Here is a 21,622-nt window from a genome sequence, read left to right on the forward strand (position 1 = left end):
CATGGCGTTTGGACAAATTGACCTCTAGATGTACTTTCCAACCTCAACCGTTCTGCGATTGTGTGAAACACAGACATATCAACATGAAATCAGTATCACAAAGGTCAAAGTATTTGGTTATGCATTTTCCAGAATCTCACTTTCCCACCCCACTATGACAAAGTTTAAAACAGCAGGTAAGGACAAAAAGACTTTACAAGTTCCTGAGTAGATACACCCTGAAAGTAGATAGAAAAAAAAAAAAAAAAAAAAAGCTCTTTGCTAAGGTTTCATGAATTATAGAATTTAGTAGAAAGTCTGTACCTTTCTAGAAATGGCTACCTCCATGCTAGAGATTCTGTATTAGAAAACAGGAAGAAAAACTTGGTTTTTGTTTTTTGTTTTTGTTTAAAAACCAAAAAAAAAAAAAAAAAAAAACTACCACATTTTCCCCATAAACTTAGAAGTGTAATGTGTATTCATGCGTCATCAAATATTAAACATACTTCAGAAATCATTGTTAAAGACATTCACAGTCAACTCCAGTGGAATATAGAAGCAAACATGACAGCAAAATGGCAGAAAAGATTCAAAATTACACATTGAGAAGATATAATGTACCCTTTATGCAATGTACCAGAATCATTAAACCTTATTAAGTTTCATTTTCAACTAGCATTTCAAGTGTACACATATTCATTCTAATTTTTTTCCCCCAACTACCTCAAAATACTTATTTTCCCCATAGTGAAGGAATAGTCCATACACAAGTTTGATTTAAAAGACAAAATACATAGTTGGAGAAATCTATATATTTGAACAAGTGTACCAATCACCCTAACAGAAATTTTAGGAAGCCACTTCAGCTGGAATTAGCAAAACTGTTTGTTTGTTTGTTTTTAAAAAAAAGTGTATGCAAAGCAATTCTGATCAATTCATTAACATTGCCGAAATGATGTTGTGATGTTAGGTTTAGGTAGCTTAATAATTTACTTCACTTCCTTCAACTTTATGATTGATTGGACCTGAACTCCTGTGTGTAACTTTACAACAGAACTTCAAGAAAGAGCAACAAATGTGAGAGTGCCTCTGTGATATAATAATAATAATAATAATAATTTTAAAACAAATTTGGAAAGCAACTGTAAATGAGTGAAGATTTACTGTTACACAGCCCAAGGAGGCTCATCACACTAAATAACAAATCTGTTCATTTTAAGACTGAGCTAACATTTTACCACTTTAGTACAGCTTGTTTGGCTACATCACTTAGGAAATTAGAAATGTCATTCTCTATTTTAATTCACCTTCAGGAAAGAAGGTTAACTCATTGGCAGGGAAATTTTAACAGGTCAGATCTTTCAAAATCAATAATGAACTGGGCTGGAGATATCTTTCAGAAGGGATGACTTCAATTAAAGCAGCCCTCACCACAGATAATGAGTAGAGAAGGAAGGTTAGTGTTGGACAAAGAAATGCTCACCCTCTTACCAAATAGGTGATGCAAAGATCCATATCTGCTTGAATTACACTGAAAAAAAATATATCTTCAAAAGCCTCTGAAAAACAGAAAGGTCCTTTTTTTTTTTTTTTCAAGGAGACTCTCTACAAAGGGGCAACAAAAAGGTGAGAGTGACTGAAAAGTCTTTCCTAATCATTTTTAAAACTGAGTGTGAAAATGTTCTCTGGGATGACTAAGAAAAAAAACTATAAAACTATTATGGGAATTTCAATGTCTCAACAGACATTTACAGTGATCCTATGGCCACTGTTTTTGATTTTTTCTTCCTCCCCTTTTTCTTTCCCCCCTAGAGGACACATAAGTAGTAATTATCCATCCAGGCTACATTTGCAGCCATAAAAATCTCTTATCCTCCTCAGATGCACTAAAGAACAACATTTTTTGTCCAAACAGGGACACATATGCATTTGGCTTAGGTCTCCATTGCAACATAAAATTTGACTCAATTCCAATTTTACTGAAGAACTGGAAAAGCTTTTGTTCCCTTTTAAGATATAAGATTTATGGGTGGACAACAGCAATTTGTCTCAAGGAGAAATTGTTTACCGTAAACTAATTATACATCAAATGCAGGAGCATAAATATGTCTTATGTAATTTGATCTTTGTTACTTTATCCTTGACACCATTGTCAAGGATAACAATTTTTTTTTTTCCTCCTTTTTATTATATCATTTGAAATACCTCTTAGTTGGAGTGAAAAATTGTCACAGTCATCTACGGAATGAGCCCAGATGTTTGTTCTACAACAGGTTAATATAGGCTCAACCCAGTATGGCACTGCTGAAAGACATGTCAGCTGGGTAGCAAAGAATATACTCTTAGCCGCATGCATCTGCTTAGTATATGCAAATAACTGTACTTTGCCTAATTAGTAAGCTCTGCATTTTTTTTTTTTTTTTTAAGGCAATGAACCTATTCCAGAGTAGGAGGTTATAGCAAGAAGAAAACTGATTTTATGCAGTTGATCAGAATTTCCTTAGAATAGCATAGGACCACCTGCATCTTATCAAAGATTGGTATTATAAAATAAAACTTGAACAGGGCGAGAAGCAACAGGAATCAAAACAGAATTGATATTTCTTTTTCAACCGTTCAAACACCTTACCAAAAAGATAGTATTCTCTGCCTAGATGTCTTGAAGTTGAAACTAGATGCTCTTCTGGAAGCTGCACTCAATTGCTTAAATGCATTTTATTAGTCTAAGAAACAACCACGTCTGGCCTTCCTATATTAGATGCTGTGCAACTTCAGAGAAGTAGAGAGTAGGTGCTACACCCAAGGTGTTCAGAAATCACATCAGGCACAGGGGAGGTATATGTAATGCACATACATAATAAACCAGATGATGATTGCAAATAAGTTAGATTTATTTTTTTTCTTTTTTGACTGATGGATTGATATATTTTGCTGGCCTTACCTGTGAAGTTTTAGGTTAAATAGAAATCACAATGGAAAAGAGAAGAGTCAATGAGAAGTGTGAGTGGAGCAACAGTAAGGCAGGAAGAGAGGTTTGAAAGAGTCAAAGGAAAGGGTAAGAGTTCAAAGCAGTTAGTTAATTTCATGTACAAAAAGCTCAACTTGAGCTAATTCTGCAGTTGCTACCATAGGTGGGAGTCTTCAACAGTCTCAAAAACTGAAATGATCTTGCCTCTGTTGAGCAAGAACCTTAAATAATTTTCAGAACAGATGGCAGTTGCACAATCTATAAAATTATAATATAACATTTTGTTTCAGAGCACATAAAGATGTTCACACAAGTAATGGTTTTTACACCTGCCCATATATTAAAATTAGCCACCAGTTGAAAATCTACAGATAAATTTAAGTTAGGTATTAACTTAAAGCAAAAGTGAAAATACGATTAGTGGGTCAGGAAGCATTTGGCCAGCATAAATTTATTTCACTTTTACTATTACCCAACCAAACTGTTATGAAACATACTAACAAAGTAAAATATGACCAAAAAATGATTGAAAGATGTTACAGGGAATGTTTGTGTTTTATTGCCTTCTGAGGAAAAATAAAATACAACATGTGCTGTTAACAAATCACTATAATTTTAAAAACTGCAGAGAACACTATTTTATGAAGTAACTAAATATATTTACACTGATTAATAGATTTGCATTAAATGTATTTAAAGCAATAGCATTTATTGAAAGTATGTTTTGTTTTTTAAATAAGCAGATGGAATGCATACATTACAGTGAGAGGTTTAAAAAAACAGCTATTTTAGTGCTCTTTTTTTTTCAATAATTGAAACACTGATAGCAAAAATCCAACAACAGAAGCTTAGACAGCAATTCTACTGCTCCCTTGGTGTCCTTTAAGACCTTGGTTTCAGTCACTAATCCTGATGCTAACAGACCTTCCTCTATTACTGGGAATGATATCAGAAGCTTTCATAATTACTCTGTAAGAAATGTAACACTTAACCCAACAAATTCAATATTAAGTGCATGTTTCACTTCAAACACTTTTTACAGGCAACAGGCTTCTTACTATCAGCAACTAAATATGTCAACCATATCATACAATTTACAGAGCAGGAATAAAAAATGTGAATGAAAATGAAAGAGGATTTATATAAAACAACCTGAGATAATAGAAGATAACTTGAGATAATAAAACTTGTCTGAGATGGTCTGTATTAAAATGGTGTCTTCTAGTTATTCTTCAGCTCCTCTTTGTTTCTCTGAAACAGCGAGGTTTAAAAACAGCAACATAACGAAGGCAATTTCTCTAACAGACTGGTCAGTAGCGCTGCAATGACCAGGACTGATGTCTTGATTTTAGTTTCTAAGAAACACTTGGGTAGTATGAAAAGACAAATACATTATCATCCCATATCAACTTAGAAAATTTAAGATTTAAGATTAAAAATTTAAGATCAAATAAGATCAAAAAAGTGTTGAATGTACAATTTCTATTGTACAGATAACAGTAATAATGGAGTAAGGTTATTTCTGCCATTTTGTGGTACCCACCTATTCAATATACGCACCCTCCTCCTATCTAGTGATGCTTAAAACTTCCAGGTATTGCTCACACATTTGATGAGGTTATTAGTGAATATGAGCCACCTGGGTTATTAACCATAAGATGAACATGGTAAACGTGATACAGGGTATTATTGTTCAGAAAATGAGAAAGGCAGTGCATAGAGAGTACAACGCTTGAAAACTCTGATGTTGCAACCTGGGATCAGCATTGGTGGGGAGCAAAGCACTAGTCCAGAGACTTCCTTTTTGTCCTGCAAAACGTAAGATTATTTTGTCTATTCTCTTGCAAGTGGTGAGTAGAAGTGATGATAAAAGATACAATTTCTCACTAAGAAATCCATATTCTGCAACAATACTGCAAACTAACAATTCATTAGTTCAATTTCAACAGTGCAGAACTGGGCCCCTGAAAATCTGTTTTGATGAACGTAATTTAAAGAACCAGTGACAAAACCAAGGACCCTCACATTCCAGCATTATGCATTTTGGGTTCACTGGAAATGCATACAATGCCTTTATCTGACTTTGCATATCTGTCAGAAGGTACCTTCAAAGTGGAGATAATACAATAAAGATTCCATATTACATACCATTTCAAGAACAACCATTTCAAAAGATGTTTATATATATACATATATATATATATTTGTAACTGCATTTTAAATTGGTTAAAAAATTCAGTTGCTCAGTTAAAAATAATTCCATCAAGATGTTTCAGAAGTACAGAACCACAGCTGCAAACCATGGTTGCAACCATCAGAGCCTCAGGGAAGCATGCATACATTGCTGCCAGGGAGCCCTCTCTCCCCCATTTCTCTCTGCTTCATAGATACATAAAAGAATCAGGCTAAGTCCTCTCACTTCTGCCCCAGACGTGTTTCTAGTATCCATAACAATTTTACAGTTCAGTTTACTTCTGTCTATATATTTTGAAGGGTCCTTGAAGCTGGGTGATTAATACTCATACAGGGGATGCTTTCCTGACCTGAAATTACAAGTTTGCAGAGTGCTAGACACCAACTAACAAAACAGATTTTGATTCCTGGCAGTTTACAGAAGTGGACAAAATGGATAGGTTAATCCTGTTCTCATGGGTCAATCCCAAGCCAGTAGGCATACCTCTGTCTTCAATACCCTGACTACATTCACACTGTAGCCAAAACAGCATCTCAAGATTGTTTAAAATGAAGCTAGTTGAGTACAATTAAGTTACAACCAGCTGTCAAGAGCACAGAGCTGCATCTCAAAGATCCTAAGCACACACCACTAACACCTGTCTGATACAAAATGACCAAGAGTAACCCCAAGCTTTCTAGGTCACCACAAGACCAGTTAGTGTGTGCTGCCATCAGCTCTGGGCCTTAATCCCAGTTTATAAACAAACCGATGTTACTTATACAGTTGTGGGTTTACCCACCAACCACCACAGATTACCACCTGCAATCCTACCTGGTTTTAATAACCCCTGCTCCCCTCCTCACATCCATCTTTATGGCCTTCTTCCATCCTATTCAGGCAAGCCTCCCTTACCCATTGCCACCTTCTGTCACATCATCTCACTGCTAAAACAGCAGACATCAACGTAAGCTTGCTGGCTCCTCCTCCTCCCCTCCCTCCCACACTTTCTCATGGGGGGAAAAAAAAAAAAAAAAAAAAAAAAAAAAAAAAAAAAAGAGATAAATAAAAATCTAAGAATCTTTAAGTAAAAATTAGAGTCAAAACCACTTGCTTTTTCTTGAGGCCTTTCCTATCTTTCCTGGGGTTGCACAACTACCCTAAACCTCTACCCATGCTTCATAACACACCCATCACAGAGAAGATGTTAGGCCATGTTCTCTGTTCTCATGCAAAATATCCCATTAAGAAAGCTTTCCTTCACCCTTTAACACTCCTGGCAAACCCCTTTTCAACGGTCAACCTTTTATTAGAGTTCTTGAACTGAATTTAAAAAAAAAAAAAAAAAAAAGCAGACATGTAAAACAGCTCCCTTCAGTCCCCAGTACAAAGCAAAGCAGACAGCAGGTCTGCCCATATACTTACCAGTCCTCCCCTTTGCTCTTTAGGTCTTTAAGTGGCCACTTTTATGTGGCAGGTTAGAAGTTTGACTGGGAACAAGCAGATTTCCAGCATCCACCCACTGAGGAAAGTAAGCATGAGGAAAGGTGATAGTCTGCTTACCATCCAAGATTGCAGGGTTGCAGTTGTCACATAAGCGCCAAATCGGCTTTTGAAACACTTGCACAAAATATCCCAAGCTGAAACCCAAGCTTGTGATCTGGAGCAGGCCTGTCGATCAAGCCCCTGTCTGCAGTAGTGATGTGCTGGATGGCTACAGCCTCTGGTTTGGCAGCAGCTCCTGGTATAGACACTGCTGCTGCCAGGCAGGGATCCATGACAGGATGAAGGCCAAGCTCTCAGTAGAGGCCTTCACAACCAAACCACGTGCAGGTAGACAGCATGGCTTCGCTGCCTCTTCTGCCGACATCCTCCTACAGAGACACCAGGAGGACTGCATGCTCTGCACCCTGGTTATTTTAGACCTGCTCCAACAATCATTCCAAGGTCAGCAATTTGACCGCGAAAGCCTCCAAAACCACTGTACAGCAGCACAGTAGGCGCACAGCTAGTGCTCAATCTGCTCCACAACTGTAAAACCATATCACTGTGCTGAAAATTGTCTGCTAAATAAATACATGACATTTGTGGAAAAAAAACAAAAAACAAAACAACAACAACAAACAACTTGAGGAGGAGGGAGCAGGGGGGGCAGCTCACATGCTTAAACTGCCATGGTCAGGATGCTATTCCTGAGGTCTACTCCCCATGAAAAGCTGGATTACCAGCTGGGTTGGCAGAGTATGACCACAGTCTGACTGTGGCTGGTCTCATTTACTGAATAAATACCTACTTCTGTGAAATCCGCTAAGCTCCTGCCCTGATCAACTTCCTCATTCTAAACACCCACTATTTCAAAACAGCTAATATTGCCTAAAGTAAAGAGTTTTAAAAACTTACATGTCCGAATTAGATCTCTTGCTGCAAAAAAATGCATGGATCTGAGGTATTGGATCCTTAGGGACTGTGCTTACCATTTACACGTATACATATGAACAAGATAATTGGGTACAAAGCTGAGTCCCAGAGATTTAGGATAGCCTTGTCTTTCATAAACTGCTTGTTAATAAACAGTGGTGGTTTGCCATCCCTTCTAATTAAGGAAGGAGGGTCTTAAAACAAAATTAGAATAAATTGTAATTAAAAAAGAGCAAAACAACACAAGAGGTTCCTCACAAAACCTGTAAACATATCTTGGGGATAGTTACAGAGGAAAAATTCAACAACAGTTCATGCCCAGAAAAGGATTACTACTGGCTTAGGAAGACCGGGTTTGCTGGAAGTGGGGAGGTGGTATCACTGCATGATTGTCCTCATTTTATACTCTTCCCCAGGCATCCAGAAAAAGAAAGGTCACAGAAGGGTTTTTCAGTTAGATATACCTTGATTTTGTCATGATATGATTGCTCTGATACATTCATCAGCATGTATAAAAAAAAAAAACACGTTGAAAATTTCTTCCTTCTATCCACAAGTTATCATGTATACTTTCAGAAGATCCAGCAAAATCCACGCTGCCCACTGTGTACCAAATATACCATGCTTAACATGGGGAAAGGACATGTCTTATCAGAAAGATGCTATTTTAAGCTATTAGTAGCTTATAGACTGTCCAAAGAGATACTGAAAACAAACAAAAAACTCTACTTATCATAAAATTTTATTATTACATGCAGAATACACAAAATGCTCGAATATGCATTATAATAATTTTCTCCCTGAGAACTGAGAGATGAAGAAAAAAAGGGTAGGAAGAAGGCAAAACTCCCTCACATTGAAATAGTGAAGTAATTTTCTAATCTTTACCATTTTAATCAACGAATATGGAAGTAAAATACATGCAGCTCTACCTAGAATGAGAGTATTTTAAGACTCCATGACATGACAGGCATTTTGCCTAATTGTTTGCCACTCAGAAAATAAGCAGCAGTACACAAGAACCAAGCCTTTAAGGAGTTTGAATATATTCCCCTTTAAGGGAAATAAACCTCTCATCCCATGACAGCAAGACCACACTGAAGAGCATGCTAATTGGCTGCTCCCTTCGGGAGCTCTCCACATTTTATTTCAAGCCTGGCACTGCACCTTAGTGTGAGGTTAGCATATTAGTCAGTTCCTGTTGTGAAATGGTGTGTGTGTGACTACTGTGTGAGTGCAAAGTGAGTGAGATTCACTCTGACTGCAGCATCAGCACAAAGTTCCTGTCACTAGCTATTAAGCAAATGTGATGTGCTAATGTGTCTTTGTCCACCTCATTAAAAAAAGGTGAGGTTTGCTACAGAAATATCAAAACTCAATCTGAATGGTACTGCCATTTTATGAATGCCTGTTGCTATGTCTTCCATATTAACAAGTTATTACCTTTTAATAGAAAGAAAAAAAAAAATAATTCAGTTTTCATTTGTTCATACTCATATATTATTTATTAGATTTAGGAATGCAAAAATATCCTGCATTAGATCATAGCTTTTATATAGGTTTATACCTTTAAGTAAAGTAACGTGGATGTAGGTGCACATTTGAGAGAGATTCATGTGCTAACAGAGACTGCACAAAGCTGTCATCTTGAAAGATGTGAAGGAAGCCAATTGAAGAAAATCAGGAGGGACACAACTGTGTTGTCCATCTACTAGCTGCTGCAGAATGGCCAGTGAAAGATAATAAAGGTGGACATTATCCACTGTAATAGCTTAATCCAAAATAACTAAATTATAACACTCCCCAATGCCTATAAGAACTAAAAACCTCAGCCCCTTCTCTCTCAATACCAGCCAACCATGTGTGTGAAGCCTGGGCATAAGTTAAACAACATCAGTTCTGCATGCACTGAACCATCCTGCTGATGCAATGAACTAACCAATTCTTGAATCATCTCAGGAATAAAATATACATAAATTACATATACAACCTCCCTGAAAAAATATCTACTGTAACTTTTGTCAAATACCGAAGCAGTCTTTATCTACACAGCCTAACTTTTACATAAACACTCCCATTCCATCATACAGGCAAGAATATTTGGGATGAAGTTCTTTTTTTTTTTTTTTTTTTAAATACTTAGGCAACCTACCTAATAGTATAAGAACTATACATATAAAACAAACAAACAAAAAAAGCATACAACAGAAAAATAAACAACACTTACACTACTGCCCCATATTGTTTATTTAACTATTATACATGTATATTAAGAATATATTTAAGTTCTGCTACCTTATAAAGCCCCAATATTTTTTGTTGCTTCTCCTTATTTAAGGAATTTGGAAAAAAAAAAAAAAAAATCCTCAAAAATCCATGTTAGCAGGCACTAAAACTCTAGACTGCTTCATCTTTCAGAGGCTTCCAAAACATTGAACCATGACACAGAAGAAAACTTGTCTTATGAATCTTAGGAAGTAAAATTACGCAGCTAGACTACAAATTAAAAGTGTTTTTAGCATTGCAAAACATTTATAACATCTTTTGATTTATAAATAATTGCTTAGTATCCACTATGCCTCAAAACATCACTCCCACTAAGAAACACCTTGCCCGTTTCTTGTGCAATGCCACCATACAGATAGCATTCAGGGAAATCCTCAAACATCAACCAGGGTATTGGCCTTAGAAAGGGAGGCAGCCATGAAAGGATTTTAGATTTTATTTATCAAACTACCACTCCATTCCATAAGCAGAAACTTAGGGTATTTAGACAGGCACAACATTAAAGGTATAGGTATATATACACACACACATACATCATCTGCAGTCTTAGGAACAAGAGGGAAATGAATCTTTCTTCACATTCTCAGATAAGTGAATATCAGTGAATATCAGGTCCATCACCCCTTAGACCTTGGTTCAGCTGGTATTAGCTCAGAGTTGCTACCCCCTAAACATAATGATATGGTTTTCAAGGTTGTCTGTCTGAATATTCCAGGCAGTTCACTGCAGCAAACATCTATTTCAGTTTTGCAGAGGAAAAAAAAAAGTCTACATTCAAAATTTCACTTTAGAGTATGTGCTTAGAGTTCTGCAAAACATCTTAATAGCTTCACAACTTATATAGCTTTTATCTTACCTACATTTTGCAACTTTTTGTTAATAAAAGAATTTAAGTATCAAAATTGTATTACTTCCACTGCTTTCAGGTATTTTATTTATTCTGATTTTGTATTATAAGCCTTTAACCTAATACCTTTCTTTTTTTTATCCTTACACAAATTTAAAAAAGTTATTTTCAGGATTAGAGTTATTGTGGAGATTATTTTAAGGGATTAGATTGATGTACTCTTCCTTTCTTGGAATAATGATTATTTGCCAGACTTGCCAGCATGCCAGCAAGGCTGTAACAGCATTTGATCTTCTATGATCTCATCAAATTTATACTGACTTTTGCATATAGCCTCTATTTAAAAGCATGAATAAAGATATTTGTAAATCCCCAATCAGCCATTTTTCTATGCTGCCTTCTTTTTTGTATGTAAGAAGGCTATTTCATTCACTGAATGTTTGTTTTTGTCAGTAAGTGAAGCTGGAAACACAAAAGCTTAAAATAGTGAGAAGAAAACAATCACCAAATTGATCTTGAAATAGACTAAGAAGGTTGAATAAATTAGCATATTATTACATATAAGTATTTTTTCTTTGTAATAAACACTTGTCTTAAAATTTATAATTTTTCAACTATTTTGCAATGTTAAGTTTGCTATCAAAGAATTACAATGCTGTTCCTCTGTGCTTCACTTGAGCATACAGCAGAAATTAACAGTTATATACTTGGTTTCTGAAAGAAAAGCTAAAACTCCACTGAAATTTCTACTATCAAGAAATAATAGCAGCATTAAGGAGAAACACTTCATGAACTTGTTTTGACAGTAAAACGAGAACTAATTGGGCTGTAATTGGCAGCAGTCAGAGACTGTTGGAGCAACAAAACTGATTCCCGAAGTTATTAGCTTATTACTTAGTTAGCAACTTCATTCAACCATAAAGAAATCGTGATATTTAATCTACACAAGAAGAATTTAAAGGATAAGTCTAGCTGAATCCACTGCTGTGTTTACAGCATTATTTAAGCCTATTTACACAAAAACTCTGTACACTTAGTATGGCAGAAAACACAAAGATATAGAGAAAACGGGTGTAATTTTTTCATGCCTATTATATAACCTTGAAGATAAAATACAAATCCAAGATATTTTAAACTTATCAGATGAAGCAAAAAGTATCATGAGCTGCTATAGAAAGCCTTCATGGCAATATTTCTTATGATGAAAATACTGTGGATCAAAAATACTATTTTTCTACAGAATTCCACGCAATGTTTATTTCTTGACATCAGTGAATGATTGGGGGACTCACTGTAATAGCATAGTGCTTATACTATTGCAGTTTTTAGAGGGTGTATTCCAACGGCACAGGAAGCAAAAAAGCACCTTTGCAGGCTGTTTTAAAAGCAAAGAGGGTAAGTGATTATTCTTCCCATCCACAGTACAGGAGTTTGGAGGGAGGAGCATGGTTAAACCAAAGCATTAAAAGGGTTAAATTCTCAGAAAACACTCCTAGTGGAAAGGCTAACAAAGTAATGGAATATATCAGCTCATGATGCTACAAGTTCCCAGTGCTGGAATTCCTTAGAAACAAGTGAAGGCAAACCCTTCAGGATGTACAGGGGCAGGTAACACCACTAAGTCAGTCATTCACAGCTTTGTGATTCTGTCTATGCAGTACAAAATCTGTGTAAAATGTAATTCTTGTCACTATGCCATTCAAAGAATTTAAATACAACTCAGCAAGCAGACAATACAAGGAAAGCAGGAATGTATGGAGGTATTAATACAAAGATCATGATCAATGAAAGGATCTGAAACCTTTAGTTGACATAGCAGGGTCTAGCTTAGGTTGCCAGTGAATGGATGAGCTTAAGCTGTTCTGAGAAATCAGTGAGGAAATGCAAAAAAAACACTGGGATGAAGCTGGTCAAGAAGGATCAGAAATAAGAGGCAGCATCCAGCCCAGCTGTGATGAATGACAGTTGAAGCTGTTGAGCAGAGGAGATTACAGAGGAACAGAGAAGAGGGGACGTGCCAGAGAACTGCCTTGTGACAAATCCATGGCACTGTATCAGCAACTTCAATACCCTCTGTAATTCATAATGCAATCTTCCTTGCAGAAAGGGCTGCCTCACTGGATAAGTTGGGCCATGATTTTCTGATGTGTAGAGCCTCTCTAGGGGGTCCAAGTTTCTTCTGTAAATGAGCAGCTACAGCTACATTTGCAGAAAGGAGAGAGGCACACAACAGAAAGAAGCTGTCCTGCATTCAGTGAACAATTTACATGTGGTGCTACAGCTGGAAGCTGCTTACATGGAAGATGTAAGCAGAAGCAAATGCAGTTATTTGGGAAACGTGCTGTTGATAGACATATTTGGATTCTGGTCGTGTTAGGGTGGATATAGTGGCAATCAGCATGGCAGTGAGAGAAGATGTAGTGGGGGAATCAATTCTTTTCAAAGCACTGTTAGAAGCCAAGACCCTGCCTTACCTGCCAATCCCCTCATATTCCACAAAATGTAAAGACTGAAGAAATGTTTTAAACAACATTTTAGTTAACATTTGTTGCTTCTAACTAAGATGGGGGCAAATTTACTTGACACCCCAATTCAATAATAAAGTAAGAGGGAGGAAAGGAGCTGAAACCATGTGTATTTGTGGCATAATTTTAACTATGTTTTTCCCTCTTCTTTTTTTGCAGTCAGTACAGTTATTTCTACAATACACACACACTATATTCATATGCAGCATGAAATGGGCAAAAAGGACAGCTGAACTGGGTTGGCTCAAAGAACAGAATGCATTGCTGCTGGATGATTAGCAATTACTATCACATCTTCTACACATTTGAACTTCCAAGCCAGGTGAATAGCAAAAGCAGAAATTTTTTATGGAGTAGTGTGGACAGTTGCACAATATGGATATAATAAAAAACAAACAAACAAAATAAAAAAACAGAATGTTGATTATTATTTTGGCAGTATTCTTCTAAAAAAAAAAAAAAAAAAAAACAACAACAACAACCACAAAAAAAACAACAAACAACAAGAAAGAAAAGGAAGTAAGAGCGTTAGCAAACACAAACTGCTACTGTATAGGGCAAATAAACTCATGTACTCTCTCACATAACTGTTTCATGTACGTTTTGAATTTTTTTTTTTGTTATTATTTTTATTTATTTATTTAAAAGGTGTTATATCATTTACCTTAACTGCTTCTACTGGTACAAAACCTGGAAACCTGTACTTAAGTCTCCCTTTCCATTTCTGTTGTCAAATCATATATATATATGTATATCGCTATCTTAAATCTGTTTATGCATTATTGGTTGTTACTTTTTGCACGTACTGTTCTGATTTATTTATTTATTAAGTATGTTGGAGCATAAAAGTGAAACATATTCCCTCTCAGTTTTCACTCAGCTTCAGTAAATAAAGCAACCTCATTCAAACTCTTCCTGCAAGGCAGGATGATCATCTCATTGATGCTCACAAGTAGGTGTTTTATGCACCACCCTTACAAATTGAATAGTTCCTCATGATTTGCTTTATGCAGAATTAATAGATTAATAGAGTAATATTACTGTAGAAAATAGCAGCATTTTAGCTACCATTTTCATGGCGCATTTTCCGTAGCTATATAGAGCCTTCAAGACAGATTCCTAACATTAAATTCCTCCAGTCACACTCCCATGTTGGGTAGTAATGACACAGAATTCCATGTATTTAACATATTCATAGTTTTCAGTGAATATTATTTTCACCACATTTTAAACTTTTCATTCCTTGAACAAAGTATCAAGTATTATTCTTTTGCACTTGCCCCAGTTAGTTCCTATGACTTTTTTTTTCCTTTGAGTAGATAGAAGATTGACAATGAAATCAATCTTACTATTATGTTTGATATCTGATTATTTAAAATGATGTGGCTGTGACACATTGGTTCTTATTGTAAGAGCTTCGTTATAAGAGCTTTCACATGTACTGGCAAAAAAAAAAAAAAAAAAAAAAAAAAACACTGAAGTCATCCCATCATTTTTAAGATCTTTAACAGACCTAGTTCATAGAACTAGTTCAAAACCAGAAAGAGTATCAGTACATAATGCCCAGAAGGCTAAATAAAGGAAGAGCCACAAAAATACCCTCTTGCACATAACATTCTCTTTTGGCATTTCTGTAGTAATTGAACATTGTTGCCAGCATTTACTGCTGGCTTTTTGAAGTCCTAATTGAAATCTGACATAAAAATATTCTGTAACTTGTGTGGCAATCAAAATGCAAATCTGCAATGATTTAAAAGCAGTAATAAAAGGTGAGGAAACATGCTCGTTACATAGAGAAAAATGTTGAATTTGGAGGGAAAGAAGGTTAAGCAGGAATTATGCATATATTGGATAATAATGCTTTTGCAGCCTTCATATAAAGTGTGGTGCTGTGATCACTCGAGCTCTGCATGCGTCACCTTATGTCCAGAAAGCATATATGCATTTTCTCCAACAAAAAATCAAGCCTCAACATCAGCGCTCATGATTTTTTATAGTAAAAGACTCTTCAAAGCTTTAGGACATTACTGAATCTGCACAAAATGCTGATTTTGTTCAATTTATGTAATCCAGACAGACTTCTATTACCAAAAAGATTCTCCAGGAGATGACTTACATTTTGATTTGACAACCTGACTCTATCCCAAAGGCTATGCTCAGTGCTGTTGCAACACAAATCCAATCACATCTGTACCAAGCTAAAAAGTAATCACCTTCTGTGAAGACCATTAGCAGATTAAGCCTGGTTTAAAAAATAAAAATAAAAAGGAAAAAAAAAGTTACATGTACTTATAAAAGGTCAGAGAACCAATGGCTTGTACATAAGCCATCTTTTCAATTGTATTTAGGTAAGTGATTAGTCTTCCTCTTATCACTATCATCTTACTATTTGACTTCACTACAGCCCTACTGTGACCCAAATACAGTTAGATATATCAACAACCTGATCAAGTCTTATTCCAGCTGCAGGCCTTTTACATCTACTGATATATTAGGGATGACTGATGGTAGCTACCTTGCTTTGCTTACAAATTATTTTATTCAAATTTAGGGTGCCTGTGAGAAAAGTATCTCAAATTCTAGAAATCATTTTGCTGTACCAGCTTGAACAATTGAAAGGAAAATGGATCATCTGAATGAACTTGAACAGTAATGAAGTAAATACATGTTGTTATCATACTTTCAAAGGCTGTAGTGTTACAAAGTTACTCGGTTCAGGTCTTGGTTAGGAACAGCGAACTGTTTATCTGTTCCTAATGACTTGAGATCAAATCCTGATATTCTGGATTGAGCAAGACTTGCAGGGCAAATGACAGGAAAAAGTATTGTGAGGTTGCTCTGAAGATTTCCTTAGTGTCATCTTGTCTGAGAGAAGGAATGAGTTTTTTCCAAATAAAGTAGGCAGCAATTCAGCCCATAAACCTCTTGATCTTATGAACCCTTTGAAAACAGGAAGCCATCTGCCACAGACACTGTTTCCTCCATGTGCAGCATTCCTAGCCTTGCCCTTTGATTTACATGATGCTGTCAGAGCTTCTCCCTGACACTGCTAAGAAAATTTGGAACATACAGATCCTGAAACCACACAATAAGAGAATATTCCTTTTCTCTCCCTTTGTATTTTTACAGTAGCTTTATATTCATTGGAGGCCTTCTTTCTCCAATGTGAACTTTCTCTTATATTTTAAAAAGCCACTCATTTTTCTCTGGCAAGGTTGTGTTGACCACAGCTACTATTTTTTATTTTATTTTAAATACAGCCTTTTTTTTTTTTTTTTTTTTTTTTTTTTTTTTTTGTGGTGTGTGTTTGTGTGTGTGGCTTTTGCCTCCTCTTTTACGTAGTCTCTTTTGCAGGCTCCATGGGCAAACAAAACATCTTTGCATTTTCTCTAGGGCTGACACTTACAGACTTCCACCTCTCCCAGTACTGTAAAATATGTATCCTCTACCATTTTCACTGTTAGTCTTAAGACATTGCTCACACCATGCTTATCGGCTTTGGCTGTCACAGGACTATAGGAGTCACTACACAATACTGTTTTCCTATCTACATATCTTCCAGTCTAACTGATATGGATTGTAGTTTTGGAGGTTTTTTTTTTTTTTTTTTTTTTTTAAATGATTTGGTCACCATTTGGTACAGTGCTAATGTTATGAACTCCTAACTGCTTTCCACCCATTTGTACTGCAGTTCCCATTAAGGATCTGGCTGTGTCCTTGTCTCTAAAAATACAAGTCATGTAATTACAGAGTGGGTGAATGACATCTATCACATATGCTTTTCTTTCTTTGCCCTCTGATTAACCTTGACAACAAAGTCAGGCTGTGTTTTGGATCCTAATTTACAATATGGAAATACAGATATAATGCCATGAACCATACAGACCATATATCCAGGAGCTGAAACCAGTGTTGAGACCATCAACTTGCCAAGTAGTTCAGACACAGCCGCATTTCTGCCAGGACTATTTTTGTCTTACAAGTCAGATCTCCAGGTTAGATAACAGTTGAAGCACACACATGCCCACATACAGCTATAATTAGTACTTAGCACAGAGACACACAAATCCAAGCAAATATGTCAATCCTTAATACTTGTCTTTGTCTCAATTCCCTTATTTCTCTAAAGCACTCTCCACAATAACTCATGATCCCCAGACTCTTATCTATTGGAGTCAGCAAAGTCAAAACACTATGCACTACCCTCTTGGTGCATAAAAATAGCTTTCTGATCCTTCTCAGGGTCCACAGAATTCCTCCTAGACCTGAGCCTTTGGTATTCATACAACTGCTTTTATTTTGTCAGATTATTCACTTGGATCTCTCTGCAGAGAAGTCAGGACAAGTAGGCTCTGGAACAAGACTTGCGTGAGAAATGGCATCTGAATGGGCAAAATAGCAGTACCTGAGAGATGACATCGCTTCTATTGATTCATATCACATTAAAATTAGTAAAGTTTTCTATACAATTTCCTAACATCAACCCAGAAGTCAAAAATTACCTATGTTATCAATCATTTACTTCTAATCTTTGACAGAGAGAGTGATGAGTAAATCCAACACAAGGACAGTCAACTCCAAGCCCATGGATTTATACAGAAAGTCAACTTGGTTGTAGGATGCAAATAAAACCAGAAATTTTAATTGAAAACAACCACCCTCACCCCACACAAATGCATGGTTTGGGTTAAATGCTCAACACCAAACAAAAGTATCCCAAATTTCACAGTACGCAGATGCAGCTGAGAACTAGCCATCCAATAATCCCACTGGCAACAACACTCATGAGATCTAGTGCTGTCTTATGGGATGGTCAGTTACAAGCAGCTGGCTGCAGAAGACCAGGAACCACCTTTTCCATTTGAACCTTGTACTTCTGTACAATGAGCTTCGAGCTTTAACCCAACTGTGGGACATGCAATTTTATTACTTGAAGCAAACATAACATCTTTCCATGATTCTGCATACATTGTAAGGGATCTCAGATGCACAGGCTCTATGTTTTCTGTCTGTATCATAGCCTTTAGTTAACAGATTATTTATTTCTTCAGTCCCTCGGCAGACTATTACCTCTGTAGGGTACAAAATTCTGTTGAGGAACAAGAATCCCATCAAACATGACTTTCAGAAAAGAATGAGTCATTTATTAACAGAGTCCCACATGTGGGAACTGTGGTGATTTTTATTTTATTTTATTTTAAGGTAGATGGATCTCCTTTTCAGACTCTTCTATCTGTACACCTCACAGCATCTGACTAGACTGCAGAACTAACTACTTCCATCAGGCATGAGCCATTTTTGTATGTCAGCCGTCAGCAATTTTTGGCTCAGTTGAAACATATACGCCACTACCAGAGGCCCAAACACCCCAAGGATCTTTCTGCAGGTTTCAGCACATCAGCACTTTTACTTAGCGCAGCTGTCTTTGATCTCTTTGAAAAGATTTGGCTTGTGCTGAGACTGTTTCTCCAAAAAGGAGACATTTGTAAAACAAGATGTTACACAACATTAATTCGTAAATACATTTGGAAAAGAAAAAAAAAAGGTCTCACCTTGTTTTAAAATACATGGTTTTCCAAAAAAATCTGCAGGGCAGTGAATCAAACTCTTGAGTTTCACATCACTTGAGAGCATTTCAACGGCAGCTGCCACCACCAGTGAGTATGCTAAACAAGGATAGTGTGAGACTTCAAGATGTGGGAGAAAGTCTGCCAACAAGGGATCTTGAAATCATTAGCCAGATCATCTTAAGGACTCTCAGGTCCCAGAATGACCCAGCAACCCATTATCACTTCTTATTCTTGGGGCACGTCGTCCACCCTTGAAGTTATTAAATGCCTGTCTTCCAGCTCTCTGCTGCACAAAGATAGATTTATTCATTTATTTTCTGTAAAGTCAAAATTACTGCTCACTCTCGCTCGGAGTTCTTACTTCCAATATTAATGATATGATTAGACTGAAAGTGCATGGTGATCATGTGAATGCGCACATATGCTGACACATCAATGTTTCATTGTTATTTGAATACTCTTTATCAGTTTTCATACTCTGAATAGAGAGCTCCAGGCTCAGCATTGCTAGTCATCAGGTGCGTAGGAATGGTTATAACTTGAGTTCATATTCCACATTTGCACGTAATTCTTAGAGTTTAAAACAGCCTCGTTACACTCTGCATTTTGATAAAATGCAGACTTAAGAATTCTACTTAATCCAAAATAAACCACTTGAAAGTAAACAAAGGTCTTGCCCAAACATCACTGCAGTGTCTTCTGGGTTCTTAGCGGACATTATTTGTTTCTATAGTTTTCTAATGCAAATAATCACTCTTGGGTAGGGGAGACAGAAAGCATGAACATATCTAGGTAAGAAAAATTGACAGTGAGAACCGTCACCATTCATTAGAGAAACATGTTTACTTACAGTCCATATATGTTTGCCAAATTGAGTGCCTGATCACTCAATATTTCTGCAAAACGTCCATCTTCTTGATGAGAAAAGAATTTTTATATCAGTACATACATGGAGCTCTGACACCACAGATGTATGTATGAAAAACACACCACAACTTCATTTTTTAAAAAATATATTGCTATATTTAAAAATATATGGCTTGAACTATGAAGTAGATTTTTGAATTAACCATGATGCAGCTTGGATTTGTTCTGAGTTAATGTTCTATGACAGAGGTTAAATGATAAGAGCTAACAGTTAAATTATTAGAAACACCAGAAAACAGTGGAAAAAATAGAAGAAAAAAAACACTATACACTTCGTGGATTGCAGGTATTATATAATTGCTTCCCTCCTACATCCCACCTGCTAGTAAACTTTCCAAACTGCTGCTAAAGGAAGAATTGCTCTCAAATGTGGAGTTCTCCCTCCTCACACACTCCTACAAAAAATAGATGATTCAAGGTCAGTTATGGGTGTTATTCAGTTCTGAGCCAAGTTCCAATTTACACTACAATATATCATAATTTTTCAGTGTCAGAAAAGTCAGCACTGTTATTTGATTAGCTGAATCCATTCCAATCTGAAAACGCCTCTGGCTTCACTGTTCTGACAAGATTGTCGTCTCACTGAACTCTAAACAATACACACATTGACCCCTGAAAGGAAGGGCAGTTTAAGGTGCTTGTGTGATCTAGGGGAGAACAGGACCAGACACGTAGCATGTAAATATGATTAAAATTAACAAAGTGGCTTGGCACGTATATAAGCAAATATCAGAGCTTTCAGACCATAGATATCAAAAATGTTAACACTAAGCAGGAATATATTTGTGATACATTGTGCTGCAGCACATCACTTATTTCACAGTAAGAAATCTCTTTGAATGAATTTCACATATACAGCTCTGTTGAGATTCAGGTTTAGAACTATTCCCAGAGCACATAGGGGAGGAGGCTTCAGATATTTCTGTAAGGTACAGCAGAGGACACAAAGACCTTCAGAAGTGGATTATCCAACAACATGGCTTCCAAACCCATTTGCTTATCTTTCTTGGCCTTTCATCCTCTAGGATCATGAGAGAAGGCAAACTTACCTAAAGCAATACTTATACCTAAACAATAAACCCCATAACTCAGCTTTTCCACCAGTAGGATTAAAAAACGTTCTTTAATACTCTGATAAATAGCAACTACTAATTAGTCTGCAACCAAACAACAGATTCAACACATTGCTCTAATCCATCGTTTGTTTGAAACTCAGGTGCTTGTTCCAGACTCATACAGCTCTCTCTCTCCCCCCCCACCCCCCGGGGTTTACCTGCCAACTATTTTAGTCAGCCAGAAAAATGAGGAGGAAAGGCTGGATTTTCTTCCTTTTAGAGACACTATAGTGGTGACACACACTCTCAGACCCGTAGCATTTGGTGACACGCTCTCTCAGACCCGTAGCATTTAGCAACACTTACCAGTTGTACTCTAGAAGACTTGTTAAGCATGACTGCCCACAGAATTTCTCAAACATCTGATCCACACATCCTCTAATGACTTCTCTGAGTCCAAGCAGACTAGTAGGCATAGTTAAAGGAAGCCAAGACAGGCACGTTCAACAGCACCATAGCTACTTATTCTTTAGTAGGTATAGATGCAGAATCTGCACAATTGCAAAGCAAGCATGACTTTGTTTTCAAGTCACTGACGGAAAACTAAATTTTCCAGGAAAGAGCAATTGTGAACCTCTAGTGAAAGAAGGAAAACAAAACAAAACAACAACAACAACAAAAAAACCAACTGAGAAATGGCAAGCATTGCTGCTGACAAGGTGGTACCAAATAATTATTTGCGTTTTGTTGATATCATTAGATGGGATCATGCTGTGATTACACAGAGTTCTACTGCATACATACACACAGATAAGCACACAAGAAGCCTCTGTGGATGAAAATGTAAGTCTAAAATCACATTTGAGTTTGATTT

At 36.5% G+C, this 21,622-nt stretch overlaps 1 protein-coding gene across 1 annotated transcript in view; it reads right to left on the minus strand.

Annotated features, from left to right (window-relative positions):
- The window catches only part of THSD7A (thrombospondin type 1 domain containing 7A), a 286,485-nt gene that overhangs the window by 144,647 nt on the left and 120,216 nt on the right, over nt 1–21,622 (minus strand). The gene's annotated exons all lie outside the window — the stretch shown is intronic.

The sequence above is a fragment of the Aythya ferina genome, assembly GCF_964211825.1.
Source record: "Aythya ferina genome assembly, chromosome: 2".
NCBI classification, from domain to species: Eukaryota; Metazoa; Chordata; class Aves; order Anseriformes; family Anatidae; genus Aythya; species Aythya ferina.